Consider the following 20,169-nt stretch of genomic DNA (forward strand, 5'->3'; position numbering starts at 1 on the left):
GGACCAGGTGTTATAGATAATCTGTTGATTTTGAGTGGTACCACTCGGGTTAGGCATCTATGATGAAAATCCAGGCCCCAGGATGTGACTTGGGGAGTACTCCAATCAACTTGTGGTGAATGAAGCTGAAGCCATGGAAGGCCAAGAACGATGGGACTAGTAGTAGCAGGAAGGACCAGCAAAGAGATTTTCTCTCGGTGTAAGGCTCCAATTTGAAGGGTCAAAGGAGTTGTACAGTGGGTGATAAGTCCATTAATGATGCGAGAGCCGTCTATAGCGGTGACCGCTATGGCGGTTAATAATGGGTCCACTGGTAGGGACCACTGGTTAACAAGAGCACTGGAGATAAAGTTTCCGGCAGCGCTGGAATCCAGAAGTGCTTGAGAGATAAAAGATTTGGTGGCTGAGAAGATGGTAACATCAAATGCACACACTTTGGAATTCATAGAAGATGGAGAGTAGTCCAGGGACCCTAACCTTACCTCTCCAGAACTGGTTAGGGCCTGGCATTTCCCGACTTCTTAGGACATGAGTTCAGGCTGTGAGTAGGGTCAGCACAATAGATGCAGAGTCTATTTTGTATTCGTCGATCCCTCTCTCTAGATGTTAACTTAGAACGTCTTACCTCCATGGGTTCCACTGGAGGGGGAAGATGACGAACTTGGGGTGATGGGCGAGTGAACCCCTTAGAGGTGCTTGTTCTTTCAGACTCCCTCTCACGGAATCTCATGTCTACCCTATGACATAGGGAAATTAGATCGTCCAAGGAGGAGGGCAACTCTTGTGTAGTCAGTGCGTCTTTGATCTTATCCGTCAGACCCTACCAGAAGGCAGCTATCAGGGCCTCGGTGTTCCACTGTAGTTCAGAGGCGAGTATCCGAAACTGAAGGACGTACTGAGCCACAGAGTGTGATCCTTGGTGTAGTCGGAGAATGCTGGAAGCCGCAGAGACAATGCGGCCAGGATCATCGAAAATTTTGCGGAACGTGGAAATGAAGAGTGCTCTATCCTCCAATAGGGGGTCTATTCTCTCCCACAGAGGGGAGGCCCACGCAAGAGCCTGTCCGGAAAACAGAGAAATGAGGTAGGCAATCTTGGCACGGTGAGTGGCAAAATGGTGAGGTTGAAGCTCGAAATGGAGTGAGCACTGATTCAAAAAACCTCTACTCATCTTGGGATCTCCATCATATTTTGAGGGAGTAGGCAGGTGTAGCGTGGAAGCAGTAGACACCTGGGATGGCACTGGGGAAGGAGAAGGCGCTGGAGATTCAACAGTCGCTGAAACATTTTGTAGAGGAACTCCTCGGGTGGCCAGAGTCTGGAAACACTGGAACAGATGTTGCTGCCGAACATCCTGTTGTTCTACCCGAGTGACCAGATGCTGCAGCATCTCCTTAGCTGTTGGTTCCAATCCTGGGTCTGTCATGGCCTGATCTTACTGTCACGGGCACTAGGAGTTGCTTACCCGAGTTTCACCAGATGGAGCTCTGCTAGAGAGGCGGGGTTATGGCACGCACCTCAAAGCAGGCAGGTGAATGATTGGAGCGACACAACAGCAGGAGAGTAGAGATAGTCTGAGGAAGTCAGCGACTTGCAGCTATGGTTAGAGGAAAGTCAGCGACTTGGAGCAGTAAACTGGAGGCTGAAGATAATGTAGACACGAGGAGTGGACGTGGATAGGTGATGGTAGGTAGAGGAGGAGTCAGTGGTCTGCGTACAGCAAGTTTTACCACTGTAGTGATGGGAAGAATAGTACTGGTGCAGGTAGGTAGCAGGGTAGTCGGTGGTCTGCGTTCAGCAAGTTGTACCACCGCTATGGTGAGGAGTCTGGTCCAGGTGTAGGTAGGTAATAGGAGAGTCAGTGGTCTGCGTATAGCAAGTTGTACCACCGCTGTGATAGGAGGACTTGTCCAGGTGCGGGTAGGTAGCAGGGAAGTCAGTGGTCTGCGTGCAGCAAGTTGTACCACTGCTGTGAGAAGGAATGAGGATTTGTCCAGGTGCAGGAGAGTGAAGTTGAAAGGCAAACTGTGGCTATATGGAAACAGCGCGAGTAGAGCAATGTCTTGTGAGGCAGAGATGGAAGGCACAATGAATAGTCTGTATGGAGTAGATGCCTTGCAGTGAGGAGAAGCTGGTCACAGCAGATATGCACAATAACGCTAAGTAGTAGCGTGAGGAGATATCGTAGCTTGAGTGAAAGCTTGTCCTAAATGAAGCAATGCAGTAACACAGTCTATATGGGTACTTGTACCCTGTGCAGCAAACAACAATGGATACAACTGGTATGCGAGCAATAGGCAATAGTCAATAGTCAGTAGAGCATACCCAGTTGTGTAGATCCAGAATAAGCTGAGAAGTGAAGCGTTGTAGCGGTATGGGAACCGCCGCTGAGTTGAGCAGGGAGCAGCGTGGAAGCTGAAGCACGAGTAGAGCTGGAAGCAGTTTGGAAACTGTACACACGAGTAGAGCTGGAAGCAGTTTGGAAACTGCACACAGGAGTAGAGCTGGAAGCAGTTTGGAAACTGCACACAGGAGTAGAGCTGGAAGCAGTTTGGAAACTGCACACAGGAGTAGAGCTGGAAGCAGTTTGGAAACTGCACACAGGAGTAGAGCTGGAAGCAGTTTGGAAACTGCACACAGGAGTAGAGCTGGAAGCAGTTTGGAAACTGCACACACCTATAGAAGTTCACTGGGAGTGAGACTTCAAGATCAGGCAACTACCTAAGGCTGCAGGTGCCTTAAGTAGGGAGGGGTGATTGATCCATCAATCACATTAGTGGTCAGGTGTAGTAGTTAAAGGGACCTGCGCATGACCAGTGCGACAGGATGGCGGACGGCCGCGGTTCCACACAGGTGTGAGCCGGAAAGATGGAGAACCACGTACCAGAGTGGAGGCACTCACACTCCGGTGAGTGACACTCACGTGCTGGTACACTTGGGCTGGTATCCCTGACCGCTTACTATGGATCGAGGGTGCTGTAGATGGATCCACCCTGGCCTATCACAGCTGCTGGGTAGCGGGCAGAGCGGTAGTACTAGGAGCTGGGTCCAAACTTCAGAACAGCCAGAGGACGGATTAGATTTAGGGTCTACTCTGTAGGTCACAGGATTACAGCACTATTAAAGAAGTTGTCAAGCAGGGTCTTGAAGCAGAGAGTGATGTTTATTTCGCTCAAGTGTCCTGACAAGGACAGTTCCACTGATTAAAGATATCAGTGGTCAGGTCAGATGGTACATTTCAGTCTACAAGGGCTAAAACAAAGTGGCTGTTGTTGGTATATAAAACTGGAAGCTGCGTTGCTAGATGTGGATTTTATTAGATCAGACTGATCATTGTTTGTATCGCAAAACTATAGAGGAAAAGTAGATGATTTTTTGCTAGCAGGCCAAGAGAGACACATCACCAGTTTAAGACATCTGTTGAAACGAAAGTTCAGATTAAAAGATTTAGGCCCTACAAACAAGTTATTAGGAATGAGGATTGTACAAAATCTGAGTAATGGGACTGTCACAGTTGATTATAAGACATACATTGAAAATATACTTACGAAGTATAGGATGTTTCATGTAAAACCTGTGAACACTCCTGTTGATAAATGTTTAAAAATTACAAGAGCAATGTCACCAACAATCAGCGAAGAGATAAAGGAAATGAGTCAAATCCCTTACCAAAGTGCTGTTGGAAGCTTAATGTAAGCAAGTATTGGGACTCACCCTGACATCACACATGCAGTGAGTCGTGTGAGTCAATCTGCAATCAATCCTGGAAAACTTCACTGGACTGCAATCAAAATAATCCCAAGAACTGATGACTTGTATTGTTTACTAACCCCATGTTTTCTTTGTTACAGGGAAGAGACTTTATGGACAAATGTGTTTGATAAAGTAAGAAGTTTTTGTTTTGTGACAGACAAGGGGGTGTTAGAAGAGGAGCGCTATCCTCTGTCTCCTATTGTGCCCCCAGTATGGTCTAGGAGGAGGGGCAGGACACCTAGCATCCGATATGTGCTACTGCGCATGTGCCAATGCCGCAAAACAGAAGTTTGGCTTCGCACCGATACTTCCATCAGTGCCTGTGAACAGGATGGACGCAGTCTGCATTTCTGGGTACAGCACCTATAGTAAAAGACCTCAAAGTGCCAATGAGTGACCGGAGGCTCCCCACTACTTATATATACATATTGGAGGAGTCTGTCTGCCCACAACAGTGATATTACCCTGCACTGACATGCAGAGATATACAAAGAGAGTGACACAGTATAACAGTGTACAACCTGCCTGCATCTGCCTATCTGCATAGAGTATACCAGCTACATATACAAGTGTGTATAAGAATAGTGCATATTTTTATGAACCTAATTGCTGCTGTACTACTACTGCAAAATTACCAACTGTGAGTACCTGCATCAAGTGTTTTACAAAGTTCAATAAACCGCAACCTGTTTACGTTAAAAAAGTTTGTGTCTTCACATCCACCTCACACCGCTGACAACATAGGTCATAAAGACAGGCCAAAGAAAAAGAAACGTGTATCGGGACACTCCGAGGACCATACATTAAAATATATTCAAAACTTTATTGATATACATTAAAAACATATTCAATATCAGTGTGTTTACACATGGAGATCGAGACAATTAGCAAAATTTAAAACATGTAGTAGTGAAAAACCAAAATAGTAACTGTTAAAACTAGCAGATACAATCTGCTATAACGCACCACCGGCTACCCTAATTACTTGAATACACTGTAATCAATATGGGATAGAACCATAGAAAGTAGGTCTAGGAGTCACTGCTAATAATATATTGGTAGCAGGACCCTTATACCGTCCTCCAATGTGCCAAAGTGAGACTAGGATAATCTGCTTATAATAGCATTATCAACAGACTTTGATTCTACAAAGGCACAACAGTATGTGTTATTTCGTCAAGTATAACCATGCTACTGCAAACAGCTATGATCAGTATGAGGGACCCTATTACAGTCAAAAATGCCCAAAACTCTGGTAAGTATACAGGGCATTCTCAGTGTGCGTTCCTTAACCTCCCCCTTTAATACTGACAATACTCGTGCTCAACAGTTTATCCGGAGTTAGTAATTTATATGATTGATATACACTGAAATTACTATGGGAAGAAAGCACCATCAAGAGTAGGACTAGGAGTCACTGCTGTTTGCATATAGACAGAAGGACCCTTATACCATCCTCTGATGTGTTAAAATGAAAGTAGGGTATCCTGTTTATAGTATCATTATCATTGAATTTTCACTCTATATAGGCACACAATTATGTGTTGTCTCATAGAGTACAACTATACCACTACAGACGGATATAATAGGCTCTCGGAGTCCTATTGTAGTTAAAACCACCACAGACCATAGGTAAATATACGGGGCATCCTCCGTGTGGATTTCTAAATCCTATGATAGTTGTTGGATCGTAGTTAGATATCTAACCTTATGGTGTTCAAGAATAGCTGAGCATCTAGGACTAGTTAGGACCACCTAGTGCGATATATTTCCCTTGAGGTACCTTTCACAACATCAAAGGTATAACCAATACTACTCCATTCTATACTTCTAAATCTTACTCAGCCATGGTTTAGCCCTAAATTTGCAATAGGCCCAGGTCCACCCAGTAGTTTGGTCCGACCATGCCCTTATATCCATTGACCTTACTGGTCTGCTCTCTTGTCTCCGTCCTATGACATGGCGCCTTAATGACTCCCTTCTCCACATCACAGACACTATTTCCCAACTCAGAACCTATCTTACAGAATACTAGAAGTACTGTAACAACCTTTAGAATGTGCCCACTCATCCTGCCACCCACCAGGTCCACAGACTGCTGAGCTAATCTCTGACTTTGTGACTTCCCCGCTAGATCTTGGCTCCCTATATTATCCAACAGTTCTGCTGTGTTCTTGAGGGGAAAATATCTCAGTTGAAAAGGTGGAGAAAACCATCAAATAACAAAAAAATGGTATGCCCCTGGCCCAGATGGGTTTACTGCACACTACAAGAAATTTTTGCACTCCCTATTTAATAAAGTTCTCAAAGGAGATCCTTTCCCTGCTGCAATGCTAGAGGCCAGGATAGCAGTGATCCCTTATGAATGTAAGGACCCACTTAGCTGTGCTAACTACAGGCCCATCTCCCTCCTTAATATCAATATAAGAATGTATGCTAAAATACTGGCTAATAGACTAAATTTATTCCTCCCTTCCCTGATTCACTGCGACCAGCTGGGCTTCATTCCAGTGTACCAGGCGAGCCATTGAACTCAAATATACATAACCCTATAGGTTGTTTTCAAGTGCTAAAACAGATGCGTTTCTACAATTATTATCAACCTTCTACAACGATATAGCCATACAACGTTTATAACATACCTACTTTCTTCAGCTCCCTTCCAGGAGCCAGCCAGTGGAGGGGGGCGTGAGGGGCGGGGCAGCCAAAAACGCTTCATTTTGGCCCCGCCCCTGTGACATCATGACGCAAATTGCGTCATTTGACAGCGGGGGCAGCATTCGGGAGATTGCCACACTCACCCGGGAGTCCGGGAGACTCTCGCAAAATGCGGGAGTCTCCCGGACATTCCGGGAGAGTTGGCAAGTATGGTTTATAAGTACTTCTGTAGCTTCTACCAAAGAATTTTGTGAGCAGAATTCACAATGAAAACTTTTTATAAAATATATATATCAATGAAGAGCACAATGAGTAGTGATCTAAAAATACCTAAATAAAAAAACGGCTGTTTCTATAGAACAAGTCCAATATAAAAATCACTCACCAATTATTTATGCCTCTGTTCTTCAAACAAAATCGGTTTATATTTTTATTCAATCTTTTCTTATATATCGCAGCCAGTTGATTAAGCTGCTAACTATGGGCCTGATTCATTAAGGAAAGTGAGGCCAGAAAGGAGTAAGTTTTTTCCTGGACAAAACTAGGGGTGTGCACCGGCCACTTTTAGTGTTTTGTGTTTTGGGTTCTGATTAGCTTGAGGTTTTGTGTTCTGATTTGTTTTGCCAAAACACCCGACGAAAGGTTTTGGTTCTGATTTAGGGTTTTGGGTTCTGATTTATTTTTAAAAAAGCATAAAAAGTGCTAAAATCCCGTTTTTTGTTTTTTTTTCACTCCTACGCTATTATTAACCTCAATAACATTCAATAAGAATCATTTCCACTAATTTCCAGTCTATTCTGAACACCTCACAGCTATCTGGACTGCGTAGTGGAGTGGCCCCGGTACCGGTACCCAATTTGGTACCGGGGCCACAATACCTCCTCCAACTGATCTGAATTCCACTGCACAGATAGCTGCTCCTACATCCTCTGCAGCATATAGAGGATGTAGTTCGAGCGCGTCACTACCTCTTGTTTTCGACGATGACAGGTCATTTTCATTAATTTTTGATTTGGCAGCAACAGTCAACGTATTTTAATATCTGATACGCATCTATCTGGACTGCGTAGTCGAGTGGCCCCAGTACCCAATTTGGTACCGGGGCCACAATACCTCCTCCAACTGGTCTGAATTCCACTGCACAGATGGCTGCTCCTACATCCTCCAACTGGTCTGAATTCCACTGCACAGATGGTGGACACCGGATGCACGTCTAAAACCAACATAGCTGTTAAGGCCGCAGTTATTTTTGGGTAGAGCAGCAACAGTGAACGTAGTTCGACTTTTAAATAGCAGTACCTAGTATTTTTGGGTACAGCAGCAACAGAGAACGTAGTTTGACTTTTAAATAGCAGTACCTAGTTTTTTTGGGTACAGCAGCAACAGTGAACGTAGTTTGACTTTGAAATAGCAGTACCTAGTATTTTTTGGTACAGCAGCAACAGTGAACGTAGTTTGACTTTTAAATAGCAGTACCTAGTATTTTTGGGTACAGCAGCAACAGAGAACGTAGTTTGACTTTTAAATAGCAGTACCTAGTATTTTTTGGTACAGCAGCAACAGAGAACATAGTTTGACTTTTAAATAGCAGTACCTAGTATTTTTGGGTACAGCAGCAACAGTGAACATAGTTTGACTTTGAAATAGCAGTACCTAGTATTTTTTGGTACAGCAGCAACAGTGAACGTAGTTTGACTTTTAAATAGCAGTACCTATTATTTTTTGGTACAGCAGCAACAGTGAACGTAGTTTGACTTTGAAATATCAGTACCTAGTACTTTTTAACTAATTTTTTTTATATATTTTTTCAATTATTTTTGTATAATTTTTTTTATAATTTTTTCATATTTTTTTAAAATTATTTTTGTATACCTTTTTTATAACTTTTTTTATTTTTTTTTATAACTTTTGAATAATTTTGAAATAACAATGCCCTCAGCAGAACAGAGCACAGGACACAGGCAGCACCACTGGACTCAGCAGGACAGAGCACAGAACAAAAGCACCACTGGACTCAGCAAAACAGAGCACTGGACAAAGCACCACTTGACTCAGCAGGAGAGAGCACTGGACAAAGCACAAAGAACCACTAAACTGATCAGGAGCTCCCTAACTACAACCTCCCTCACGAGTGATCACAGCCAGAATGAAGATGGCGCCCGCAAGGTGAGTATTTATGACATCCGAGTTTCGCGAGATCCGACGCGAGACTTGGATGTCATAGCCTCGGTTTGGCTCCGTTTGCTGCCCGGAAGTTCCCAAACATTGCTCGGATCACGTTGGATCCGCACTGTTCGGGTGGGCTCGGATTTGCGGAATCCGAGCCCGCTCATCCTTAGACAAAACCATGTTACAATGCAAGGGGTACAAATGAGGCTGTTAAGTAGTGAGAATTCTTCTAAGTGAGGAGTTTTACAAGTGTATTAACTAATTTAGTTAATATAGTAAGAGATATACAAGAGATATACAAGAGATGAACAAGAGGAGAACAGGAGGGGAACCTTCTACCTGCAAACACTGCTACATGAGGACAACATTCCACAATAAGCTGTGAGCTCTGATATCCTTCACCATCTGCATTGTCAACTTCCTGGAAACTCCCTGCTGATCTGTTTCTCACACATATTTTTGGCCGGTGCAGTTTTAATATGACTTGTTGATTCCACTTATGCTGCGTGTATTCCCACCTTTAAACCACACTATTGCCCCACTTAGCTTGTTCTTTGGTCTTACATACACGTACTTAGCTGAGTGCACCTTGTATTATGCCTTAGGTTATACCAGTGGTTCCCAAACTTTTGCAGCCTTAGAGTCTCCAAATTTTTTCAAGGCACCCCTCCAAAATAATTACTGAGCAGTCCTGTTTTAGAAGTAGTTGGGTCAAAAAATTTGTAATAAGTATTTAGGTCATGACAGATTATTTAGTTGTATGCAAAAATGCCCCTCTGCATCCAGGCACACTGGCCCCTCTGCATCCAGGCACACTGCCCCCTCTGCATCCAGGCACACTGCCCCCTCTGCATCCAGGCACACTGCCCTCTGTCACGCTGTCCCCTCCTCTGCCCTCTGTCACGCTGTCCCCCTCCTCTGCCCTGTCACGCTGTCCCCCTTCTCTGCTCTCTGTCCCCCTCCTCTGCCCTCTGTCCCCCTCCTCTGCCCTCCGTTCCCCTCCTCTGTTCTCCGTCCCCCGCCTCTGCCCTCTGTCCTCCTCTGCCCTCTGCCCTCCTCCTCTGCCCTCTGTCCCCCTCCTCTGCCCCCCTCCTCTGCCCTCTGTCCCCCTCCTCTGTCCTCTGTCCCCCTCCTCTGCCCTCTGTCCTCCTCCTCCTCTGCCCCCCTCCTCTGCTCTCTGTCACACTGTCCCCCTCCTTTGCCCTCTGTCCTCCTCCTCTGCCCTCTGTCCCCCTCCTCTACCCGCTGTCCCCCTCCTCTGCCCTCTATCCCCCTCCTCTACCCTCTGTCCCCCTCCTCTGCCTCTATCCCCCTTCTCTGCCCTCTGTCCCCCTCCTCTGCCCTCTGTCCTCTTCCTCCTCTGCCCCCCTCCTCTGCTCTCTGTCCCCCTCCTCTGCCCCCCTCCTCTGCTCTCTGTCCCCCTCCTCTGCCCTCTGTCCCCCTCCTCTGCCCTCTGTCCCCCTCCTCTGCCCTCTGTCCCCCTTCTCTTCCCTCTGTCCCCCTCCTCTGCTCTCTGTCCCCCTTCTCTGCCCTCTGTCCCCCTTCTCTGCCCTCTGTCCCCCTTCTCTGCCCTCTGTCCGTCTCCTCTGCCCTCTGTCCGTCTCCTCTGCTCTCTGTCCTCTTCCTCCTCTGCCCCCCTCCTCTGCTCTCTGTCCCCCTCCTCTGCCCCCCTCCTCTGCCCTCTGTCCCCCTCCTCTGCCCTCTGTCCCCCTCCTCTGCTCTTTGTCCTCCTCCTCTGCTCTCTATCCCCCTCCTCTGCCCTCTGTCCTCCTCCTCTACCCTCTGTCCTCCTCCTCTACCCTCTGTCCCCCTCCTCTGCCCTCTATACCCCTCCTCTGCCCTCTGTCCCCCTCCTCTGCTCTCTGTCCTCTTCCTCTGCCCTCTGTCCCCCTCCTCTACCCTCTGTCCCCCTCCTCTGACCTCTGTCCTCCTCCTCTGCCCTCTGTCCCCCTCCTCTGCCCTCTGTCCCCCTCCTCTGCCCTCTGTCCTCCTCCTCTACCCTCTGTCCTCCTCCTCTACCCTCTGTCCCCCTCCTCTGCCCTCTATACCCCTCCTCTGCCCTCTGTCCCCCTCCTCTGCTCTCTGTCCTCTTCCTCCTCTGGCCCCCCTCCTCTGCTCTCTGTCCCCCTCCTCTGCTCTCTGCCCCCCTCCTCTGCTCTCTGTCCCCCTCCTCTGCCCTCTGTCCCCCTCCTCTGCCCTCTGTCCCCCTTCTCTGTCCTCTGTAACCCTCCTCTGCTATTTGTTCTCCTCCTCTGCTCTCTGTCCCCCTCCTCTGCTCTCTGTCTGTCTTCTCTGCCCTCTGTCCCCCTTCTCTGCCCTCTGTCCGCCTCCTCTGCCCTCTGTCCCCCTCCTTTGCTCTCTGTCCCCCTCTGCTGCCACGATCCCTCTCACTCTGCCCCGCGCCAGCAATAGAAAAAAGAAAAGAAAACAGAAACTTACCAATCCGCGTGGCGCCGGGACCCAGCATACACCTCTCTCCCGCAGCTGTCTGCCCTCTGTCCCCCTCCTCTGCCCTCTGTCCCCCTCCTCTGCCCTCTGTCCTCCTCCTCCTCTGCCCCCCTCCTCTGCTCTCTGTCACACTGTCCTCCTCCTCTGCCCTCTGTCCCCCTCCTCTACCCTCTGTCCCCCTTCTCTACCCTCTGTCCCCCTCCTCTGCCCTCTATCCCCCTCCTCTGCCCTCTATCCCCCTCCTCTGCCCTCTGTCCTCCTCCTCTGCTCTCTTTCCTCTTCCTCCTCTGCCCCCCTCATCTGCTCTCTGTCCCCCTCCTCTGCCCCCCTCCTCTGCTCTCTGTCCCCCTCCTCTGCCCTCTGTCCCCCTCCTCTGCCCTCTGTCCCCCTCCTCTGCCCTCTGTCCTCATCCTCTGCTATCTGTCCCCCTCCTCTGCTCTCTGTCCCCCTCCGCTGCCACGATCCCTCTCACTCTGCCCCGCGCCAGCCATAGAAAAAAGAAAAGAAAACAGAAACTTACCAATCCGCGCCGTGCCGGGACCCAGCATACACCTCTCTCCCGCAGCTGTCTGCCCTCTGTCCCCCTCCTCTGCCCTCTGTCCTCCTCCTCCTCTGCCCCCCTCCTCTGCTCTCTGTCACACTGTCCCCCTCCTTTGCCCTATGTCCTCCTCCTCTGCCCTCTGTCCCCCTCCTCTGCCCTCTGTCCCCCTCCTCTGCCCTCTGTCCCCCTCCTCTGCCCTCTGTCCCCCTCCCTCTGCTCTCTGTCCTCTTCCTCCTCTGCCCCCCCTCCTCTGCTCTCTGTCCCCCTCCTCTGCCCCCCTCCTCTGCTTTCTGTCCCCCTCCTCTGCCCTCTGTCCCCTCCTCTGCCCTCTGTCCCCCTCCTCTGCTCTCTGTCCCCCTCCTCTGCTCTCTGTCTGTCTTCTCTGCCCTCTATCCCCCTTCTCTGCCCTCTGTCCGCCTTCTCTGCCCTCTGTCCCCCTCCTTTGCTCTCTGTCCTCTTCCTCCTCTGCCCCCCTCCTCTGCTCTCTGTCCCCCTCCTCTGCTCTCTGTCCCCCTCCTCTGCCCCCCTCCTCTGCTCTCTGTCCCCCTCCTCTGCCCTCTGTCCCCCTCCTCTGCCCTCTGTCCCCCTCCTCTGCTCTTTGTCCTCCTCCTCTGCTCTCTGTCCCCCTCCGCTGCCACGATCCCTCTTACTCTGCCCCGCGCCAACCATTGAAAAAATGAAAAGAAAACAGAAACTTACCAATCCGCGCGGAGCCGGGAGCCAGCATACACCTCTCTCCCGCAGCTGTCTGCCCTCTGTCCACCTCCTCTGCCCTCTGTCCTCCTCCTCCTCTGCCCCCCTCCTCTGCTCTCTGTCACACTGTCCCCCTTCTTTGCCCTCTGTCCTCCTCCTCTGCCCTCTGTCCCCCTCCTCTACCCTCTGTCCCCCTCCTCTGCCCTCTATCCCCCTCCTCTGCTCTCTGTCCTCTTCCTCCTCTGCCCCCCTCCTCTGCTCTCTGTCCCCCTCCTCTGCTCTCTGTCCCCCTCCTCTGCCCTCTGTCCCCCTCCTCTGCCCTCTGTCCTCTTCCTCCTCTGCCCCCCTCCTCTGCCCTCTGTCCCCCTCCTCTGCTCTCTGTCCTCTTCCTCCTCTGCCCCCCTCCTCTGCTCTCTGTCCCCCTCCTCTGCTCTCTGTCCCCCTCCTCTGCCCTCTGTCCCCCTCCTCTGCCCTCTGTCCCCCTCCTCTGCCCTCTGTCCCCCTCCTCTGCTCTTTGTCCTCCTCCTCTGCTCTCTGTCCCCCTCCTCTGCTCTCTGTCCCCCTCCGCTGCCACGATCCCTCTCACTCTGCCCCGCGCCAGCCATAGAAAAAAGTAAAGAAAACAGAAACTTACCAATCCGCGCGGCGCCGGGACCCAGCATACACCTCTCTCCCGCAGCTGTCACTGACGTCGATATTCAGTGACAGCTGCGGGAGAGAGGAGGCTGCTGGGTCCCAGCATCGTGCGGATTGGTAAGTTTCTGTTTTCTTTTCTTTTTTTTATGGCTGGCCCGCGGCACCCCAGTGACAGCGCTGCGGCACCCCTGGGAGCCACGGCGCACACTTTGGGAACCGCCAGGTTATACTATTGCCTTCCATTCATGCCTAATGTTACTTACTAATATAACTGCTTATCTCAACCATATGATATCTCTGCTGTCCTTACTGCTTCCTATTCCCTGGCTCATACTTTACATCTTTTCTTCCTCTCTTCTCTCCTTCTACCGCTGCACTCTCTCGCTTCACTCACCTTTCCTGCTCTCACCATTTCCTCACTTCCCTTGCTAGCCCTTACCATCCTTGATTTCTGTATTACTTTCACCTGTCTATTCCACACCTTCTCTAGCTTTATCATGATTTGCTCCTCTCTCACTTCTGTCCTCTTCCTCTATCCATGAAGATCAACTACTCTGCACCGAGAAATAACCCCTAGATACTCATATATTCATTGACACTGTAAAAGGGCAGGTGCACCCACACATGCGCAGTTACTAAGAAAGTAATGTGAAGAAAATAGAAGAAAATGTGTCTTAAGGGCACTCTTTTATTTGTTGATGTTTGATAATCCAAATTTAAAATATAAATTTTATTAGATAATTTAAAACCAACAATAGCGAAATATTAAAAAAGGATTAATGATGTAAACGAGAGTGTAATAATAACTGTTAAAAAGGTAGAAAAACTACCTCCTGTCTCACTGCAACAATGTCCCCATGTATATAGTAAACCATAAATATACCATGATATTCAAATGAGGTACCAATATTGATTGGGACTACCAATAAAGTATATATGGTTAATATCACTTTGGCATATTAAAGCTAAAATCTTTAATGTATCCATTGTTGTATTGAGTCAGGTTACTTATTTACATTCTTACAAGGGTGACGATCATAGATGGTATATACATTGGTATCCTAGCCTGTATTTTCAAATGATCGTGTTTGGTTTATCTAATACTCAGTTTACTTACCAAGTAGGGTTAACCTATCATAATTACATAGAGGCGGGACTATTTATGACTGGACATATCTCTGCTAGAGATTTGGAGGTCATTTGATAGGTTGAGTAATCCGATCAGACGGGAGGGACACATCACAATTGAGGGCATGTTTTCACAGTATAAAGGTCCAATCAGTGCATGCCTCGGTTTGCCTTGTAAAAGCCTTCAGCAAAACGCGCGTCGGCAATCGCTGGGCTCACTGCATGTTTCTGATCAATTTTCCTAATAGCGTCTGGCTTTACAACCATAGGGACTAGTAATTTACACAGAGATTGTACCTGATTTTGTACAGCACCGATATTCAGGGAAAGTGCTATAACTGAGTATACGAATTATGATTGAATGAATGAATGAATGAGATTGAAGGGGCATTCTCTGGGAGTGGAGTGGAGATGCTACACAGGGCTACATTTGTACTAGTTAATTGACTGTGTACTTAGGGATCACATGGACCTCCGGTCTTAGGAGTGAGACTATCTCCTTTAAGTTATGAAGGGGTAATATAGTACCTACAATAATAACAATTTATCAATCTAAGCTATTATCATAACAACATTAATAGGCAATAAGGGAGTTTATGCTGTAAGAGTGCATAATATATAGGGAATTAGCATGCTCAAGAGCAATTTCTCTTTTGGGCAATTTCTTAACCCATTAATATCAGCTGCAGTCTGATTCACAATTTAGATATTTTCAAGACAAGCCAGATTTTAGCTTTAGTATGCCAAAGTGATATTAACCATATATATTTTATTGGTAGTCTCAATCAATATTGGTATCTCATTTGAATATCATGGTATATTTATGGTTTACTATATACATAGGGACATTGTTGCAGTGAGACAGGAGGTAGTTTTTCTACCTTTTTAACACTTATTATTACACTCTCATTTACATTATTAATCCTTTTTTAACATTTCAATATTGTTGGCTTTAAATTAACTTATAAAATGTATATTTTAAATTTGGATTATCAAACATCAACAAATAAGAGTGCCCTTAAGACACATTTTCTTCTATTTTTTGCACATTACTCTCTTCCTCTATCCCCCTGCTTCCCTTGCCCAACCCTTCCATATTCTTCCTCCTCTTCACTACCCCCTCTCCCTTCCCATCCCCCTCCCAATTTCACTCTTCTCTTCTGTTCCTCTGTGCACCTGATCTGAATTGGTGCCCCCTACACCATCTTTCCCTCTCTCCTCCTTTTCCCCACTAACACCGTTTCCCTCTTGTCCCCTTTGCTGCTCTTCTCTCAGTGTCAGTCTGCTCCTACCTACCATCTCCCTCTCTTTTTCCCCAGGTAATCTATTCCCTCACATCACTCCTATCTTCTGCCTCTCCCATTCATAAACCCCCTTATCTGCCCCATCTCCACTCTTCCAACACCTCTGGCTCCCCTGCCCCTTGTCTTCTGACTGCTGACAAATCCCCTCTTATTCCTGCTTCTCATCCAATTCCAACACTCTCTCCCTGTCGTGCCCCTCGCTCCATATCATACTCACCCTTGCAGTCTGGCTAACCCAACAATCTCATCCGTATCTCTCCCTTTCCCTCTCTTCCTCTATCCTGTGGTCTCTGGAATGCTAGGTCAGTTTGTAGCAAATTGACCTCTATCCATGATCTCTTCATCTCTAGATCCTTCAACCTGCTTGCCATCACTGAAACCTGGCTATCGCCTGAGGACACTACCTCTACTGCTGTTCTCTCTTACGGGGGCTTGTCCTTCTCCCACACACCCAGACCTGGGGACCGGTAAGGTGGTGGCGTCGGCATACTTCTCTCCCTTCCTCTCTTTTTACTCCTTTGAGGTTCACTCTATTCCACCCAGTCCACCTCCGTGTTGCTGTTGTCTGCCGTCCTCCTGGTCCTGTGTCTCAATTCCTTGATCACTTTGCCACCTGGCTCCCTCACTTTCTCTCCTCTGCCCTTCCCTCCCTCATCTTTGGGGACTTTAATATCCCTATAGACAATCCCTCAGACCCTGCTGCCTCCAAACTTCTCTCCCTCTCCTCCTCCCTTGGTCTGTCTGAGTGGACCTCCTCTCCCTCCCTGCGCAGTGGCCACTCACTTGATCTGGTTTTTTTTTACACCTCTGTACTGTCTCCGACCTCATTAATTCACCTTTTTCTCTCTCGGACCACCATCTCCTCTCTTTTAGCATCTCTCCACCCCTCCCACCGTCCCCATCCTCCAAGGTTACTCTTACCAAGCGTAATCTTGACACCTACCACTTTCTCCTCCTCCTTGGGCTCACTCCTCTCCCCCATCGCCACTCTTTCTTGCCCCGATAAAGCTGTCACCTTTTACAATTGCGCTCTTACCACTGCACTTGACTCTGTCGCCCCGGCTGTCACCATCAAGCTTCGTCGGTCTCCGCCGCAACTGTGGCACTCAAATCTTACCCACTATCTTCAAAAATGCTCCCGCAGTGCAGAACGCCTCTGAAGAAAGTCACGCACTCATGCAGACTTCCTCCACTTCAAGTTCATACTTTCCTCTTACAGTTCAGCCCTATTGCTCTCTAAACAATCCTTCTTTAAAGCTCTCATTTCTTCCCAATCCCCCAACCCCCGTTGACTTTTTGCCACCTTCAACTCCTTCCTCTCCCCTCCCCCTCTCCCACTCCCCCCCCACGCTCTCTGCTGTCGATTTTGCTACCCAATTCACCTCCAAGATTGAGTCGATACATCATGACTTCTCCCAGCAGTCCCTTCTTAACCCCCCTCTATCCCCTCCCTGCCCAATCTGTTCCCATTCCAACCCTCCTCTGCAACTGCTACCTCCTTTCTTCCCTCCCATCTTAGATCACCCTACTTCTCTTCCTTCACTCAGATATCTGCAGATAAAGTCCTTACCCTTCTCTCTTCCTCCCCCCCTCTACATGCCCTCAGGACCCAATCCCCTCCCACCTTCTCCGCTCCCATTCTTTTGAAGCCTGCTCCCATCTTGCCCATCTCCTCAACCTATCCCTCTCATCTGGAATCTTCCCCTCCTCTTTAAAACATGCTCTTGTCTCCCCCATACTCAAGAAACCATCCCTTAATCCCGCCTCTCTCTCTAATTATCGCCCTATTTCGCTTCTTCCTTTTGCCTCCAAACTCCTTGAACGGGTTGTCTACAACCGTCTCGCCTCCTTTCTCTCTTCTCACTCACTCCTTGACCCGCTCCAATCTGGTTTTCGCCCCCTCCACTTCACTGAAACTGCCCTCACTAAGGTTACTAATGACATCGTCCTTGCTAAATCCAAAAGACACTACTCCCTTCTTATCGTTCTTGACCTCTCGGCTGCCTTCGGTACCATTGACCACACACTCCTTTTGCAAACTCTCAATTCTATATGCCTCTGTAACACTGCCCTCTCCTGGTTTTCCTCTTACCTCACCAACCGCTCCTTATCAGTCTCTACACATGACTCCACATTCCCCCCTCTTCCCTTACCTGTGTTATGAATCCCAGTGCATTCAAAAAGTGCAACGGAAGTGTAAGGCAAAGTGTCTTTATTCAGGTAAATATATTAACAAAGATAACTCAAATCCACGGATAACAGGTTCCAAAAGAGACTGTATAGTAAAATGACAGGAACAAGTATAATAAGTTTACACCAGTCCAGAAGGCACAAGGCTGTCCAGGAAAGCAGACAGAGTCCAGGGATCAAATAGAGACCAGACAAACAAATCCAAATAGCCAGGCAGAGATCAAGCAAATAGGCGAGGTCCAGAAGTCTGTCCAAAAGGTCAGGACAACAGGCAAAACAGCGTGGTCCAAGGTACAGGCAAATGATTCGGGGTCTCAGGCAAGCAGGCAAGGTCCAAGGTACAGGCAGGGGTCATACACAGAAGTTCAGTCCCGCAGGTATATACCAAATAGCACAGGAGCAGGTTAGCAGCAGCCAGGAACAAATGGATGAAATGCTCAGAGCACAGCTAGAGGCAGGTACTTAAAGCAGGGCAACAGGTGCAGTTCTAATTAGCATCAGACAAGGAGATTAACTCCTTCAGGCATGTTGCAGAGTTCAGGAGCAGGACAGCAGCAGCACCTCTGATGGATTATAGGTACTGCTGCCAGATACAAAACAAAGGCAGTCATAACAAAACTGTTGGCGTTCCTCAAGGTTCCATTCTTGGCCCCCTGCTTTTCTCCCTCTCAGTCTCCTCCCGAGGTGTCCTCATCCACTCCTTTGGCCTCCAGTACCACCTCTATGCTGATGATACCCAAATCTATCTTTCATCCCCTGACCTTTCCCCTTCCATTCCGTCTCATGTCTCCTGCTGTCTCTCGGCCATCTCATCTTGGATGTCCCAACGCTTCCTTAAACTCAACATTTCCAAGACTGAACTTATCGTCTTCCCCCCTTCCAGGACTCTCCCACCTCCCCCCCTCTCTATTTCTGTTCATAACACTACCCTCCTTTCTGTCCCTCAAGTCTGATGCCTTGGGGTCATCCTTGATTCCTCCCTCTCCTTCAAGCCTCACATTCTGTCTCTTTCAAAATCCTGCTACTTCCACCTTTGGAATATATCCAAGATACACCCCTTTCTCACCACAGAAGCTACAAAAACCCTCGTTCACTCGCTTGTAATCTCTCGCCTTGACTACTGTAACCTCCTTCTCTGTGGGCTACCTGATTCTCGCCTTGACCCTCTTAAGTCTATCCTCAATGCTGTTGTCCGCCTCATTTTTCTCTCCCGCCACTCTACCTCTGCTTTCTCCCTCCAACAGTCACTAAATTGGCTCCCCATGGCCTACAGAATTAAATTTAAACTCTTCACCCTCACCTTTAAAGCTCTTAATCAATCCTCCCGTCCCTACATCTCCAATCTCATCTCTACCTACACTCCTAGCCGCCTCCTCCGCTCTGCCTGTGACCGCCACCTTACTGCTTCACTGATCACCTCTTCTCACTCCCGTCTCCAGGACTTTGCCCAGGCTGCTCCCCAGCTGTGGAATGATCTTCCATGTTCCATCAGGTTAGCATCTACTCTCAAAGGCTTCAAGCGTGCCCTTATGACTCATTTCTTTATTAAAGTCTATCAGCCGTCCTCCTAACTCCCTTGTCCCGGATCTCTCCCCCAGTTTGTACCACCCTATTTATGTCTCCCCCTTTCCTTTAGGATGTAAGCTCTCAGGAGCAGAGCCCTCTTTCCTTGTGTGCTCCTTCTACTATTCCATCACCCTCTGTACCTCTTGGCCTGCTTCCCTAGCTCTGTTTTCTTAAGCTTTGGCCTACTTCTTGCTGATTTCTACCATCATTTTCGCTTATTGTCCCAGTAATAATTTGATTTTTATTACCATGTTACCTGTGTCTGTGTATATATTTTTATTCTTGTTTTGTTCTTTCTGTATCATGTTGCGTCTTGTACAGCGCTACGGACCCTTTGTGGCACCTTATAAATTAAAGGTAATAATAATAATTATTTTGCACATAAGTTAAATGCTATAAATCTGTCCACACATTTTAAATTTACCTCTCCAATACAACATGGTTTTGCCAAGTTTCAAAGTTACTCATTTTTTTTTTTTTTGCTTTCCTTTCCTTAATGAACCAGGCCCTATGTGTCTATTACCCGTAATTTTACAGCCTGTGCCTTCCCAGAGAGTTCTTAGCTGCACCACGCCAGCCTTTTGAAATCCAACACTATGCAGCAATCCTCTATTTGTTTATAGCAGAACAAAGATTTATAATGTGGAGACACTTGCACAGCATTATCACGATGGCTGAAAAGTACATAAAGAGTATTTGTTGTCTCAAAATATTATCCATGTAGTAAACTTCATCTTCAATCTCCAACTATCATTCTCTAGCTTGATGCAGAAAAACCTTCAACAGGATCTCCTGGAATTTCAACTAGGTCAAAGAAACTTCCTACAAAATCTACTATCAATGGTACTATACCCCAGCAAAGGCTCAATAAACTGTTTCCCTGCTTTACACCTGATTGTTGGTGTAATTGTGGTCATAGAAACAGCATGGTCCATTTTGATTTACATCAATGTTAATTTAAAGCGGCAATGTCTGGATCCCGCAGGCTAAGTGTTAAAACACTTAGCCTACTAAGTGTTAAAACAGTGTGCTTATATTGTATTCGTTTTTTTGTCAAACGGGTTTCTTTTGTAGAACTAAAGC

This window comes from Mixophyes fleayi, chromosome 1 (genome assembly GCF_038048845.1).
Source record: "Mixophyes fleayi isolate aMixFle1 chromosome 1, aMixFle1.hap1, whole genome shotgun sequence".
Classification (NCBI taxonomy): domain Eukaryota; kingdom Metazoa; phylum Chordata; class Amphibia; order Anura; family Limnodynastidae; genus Mixophyes; species Mixophyes fleayi.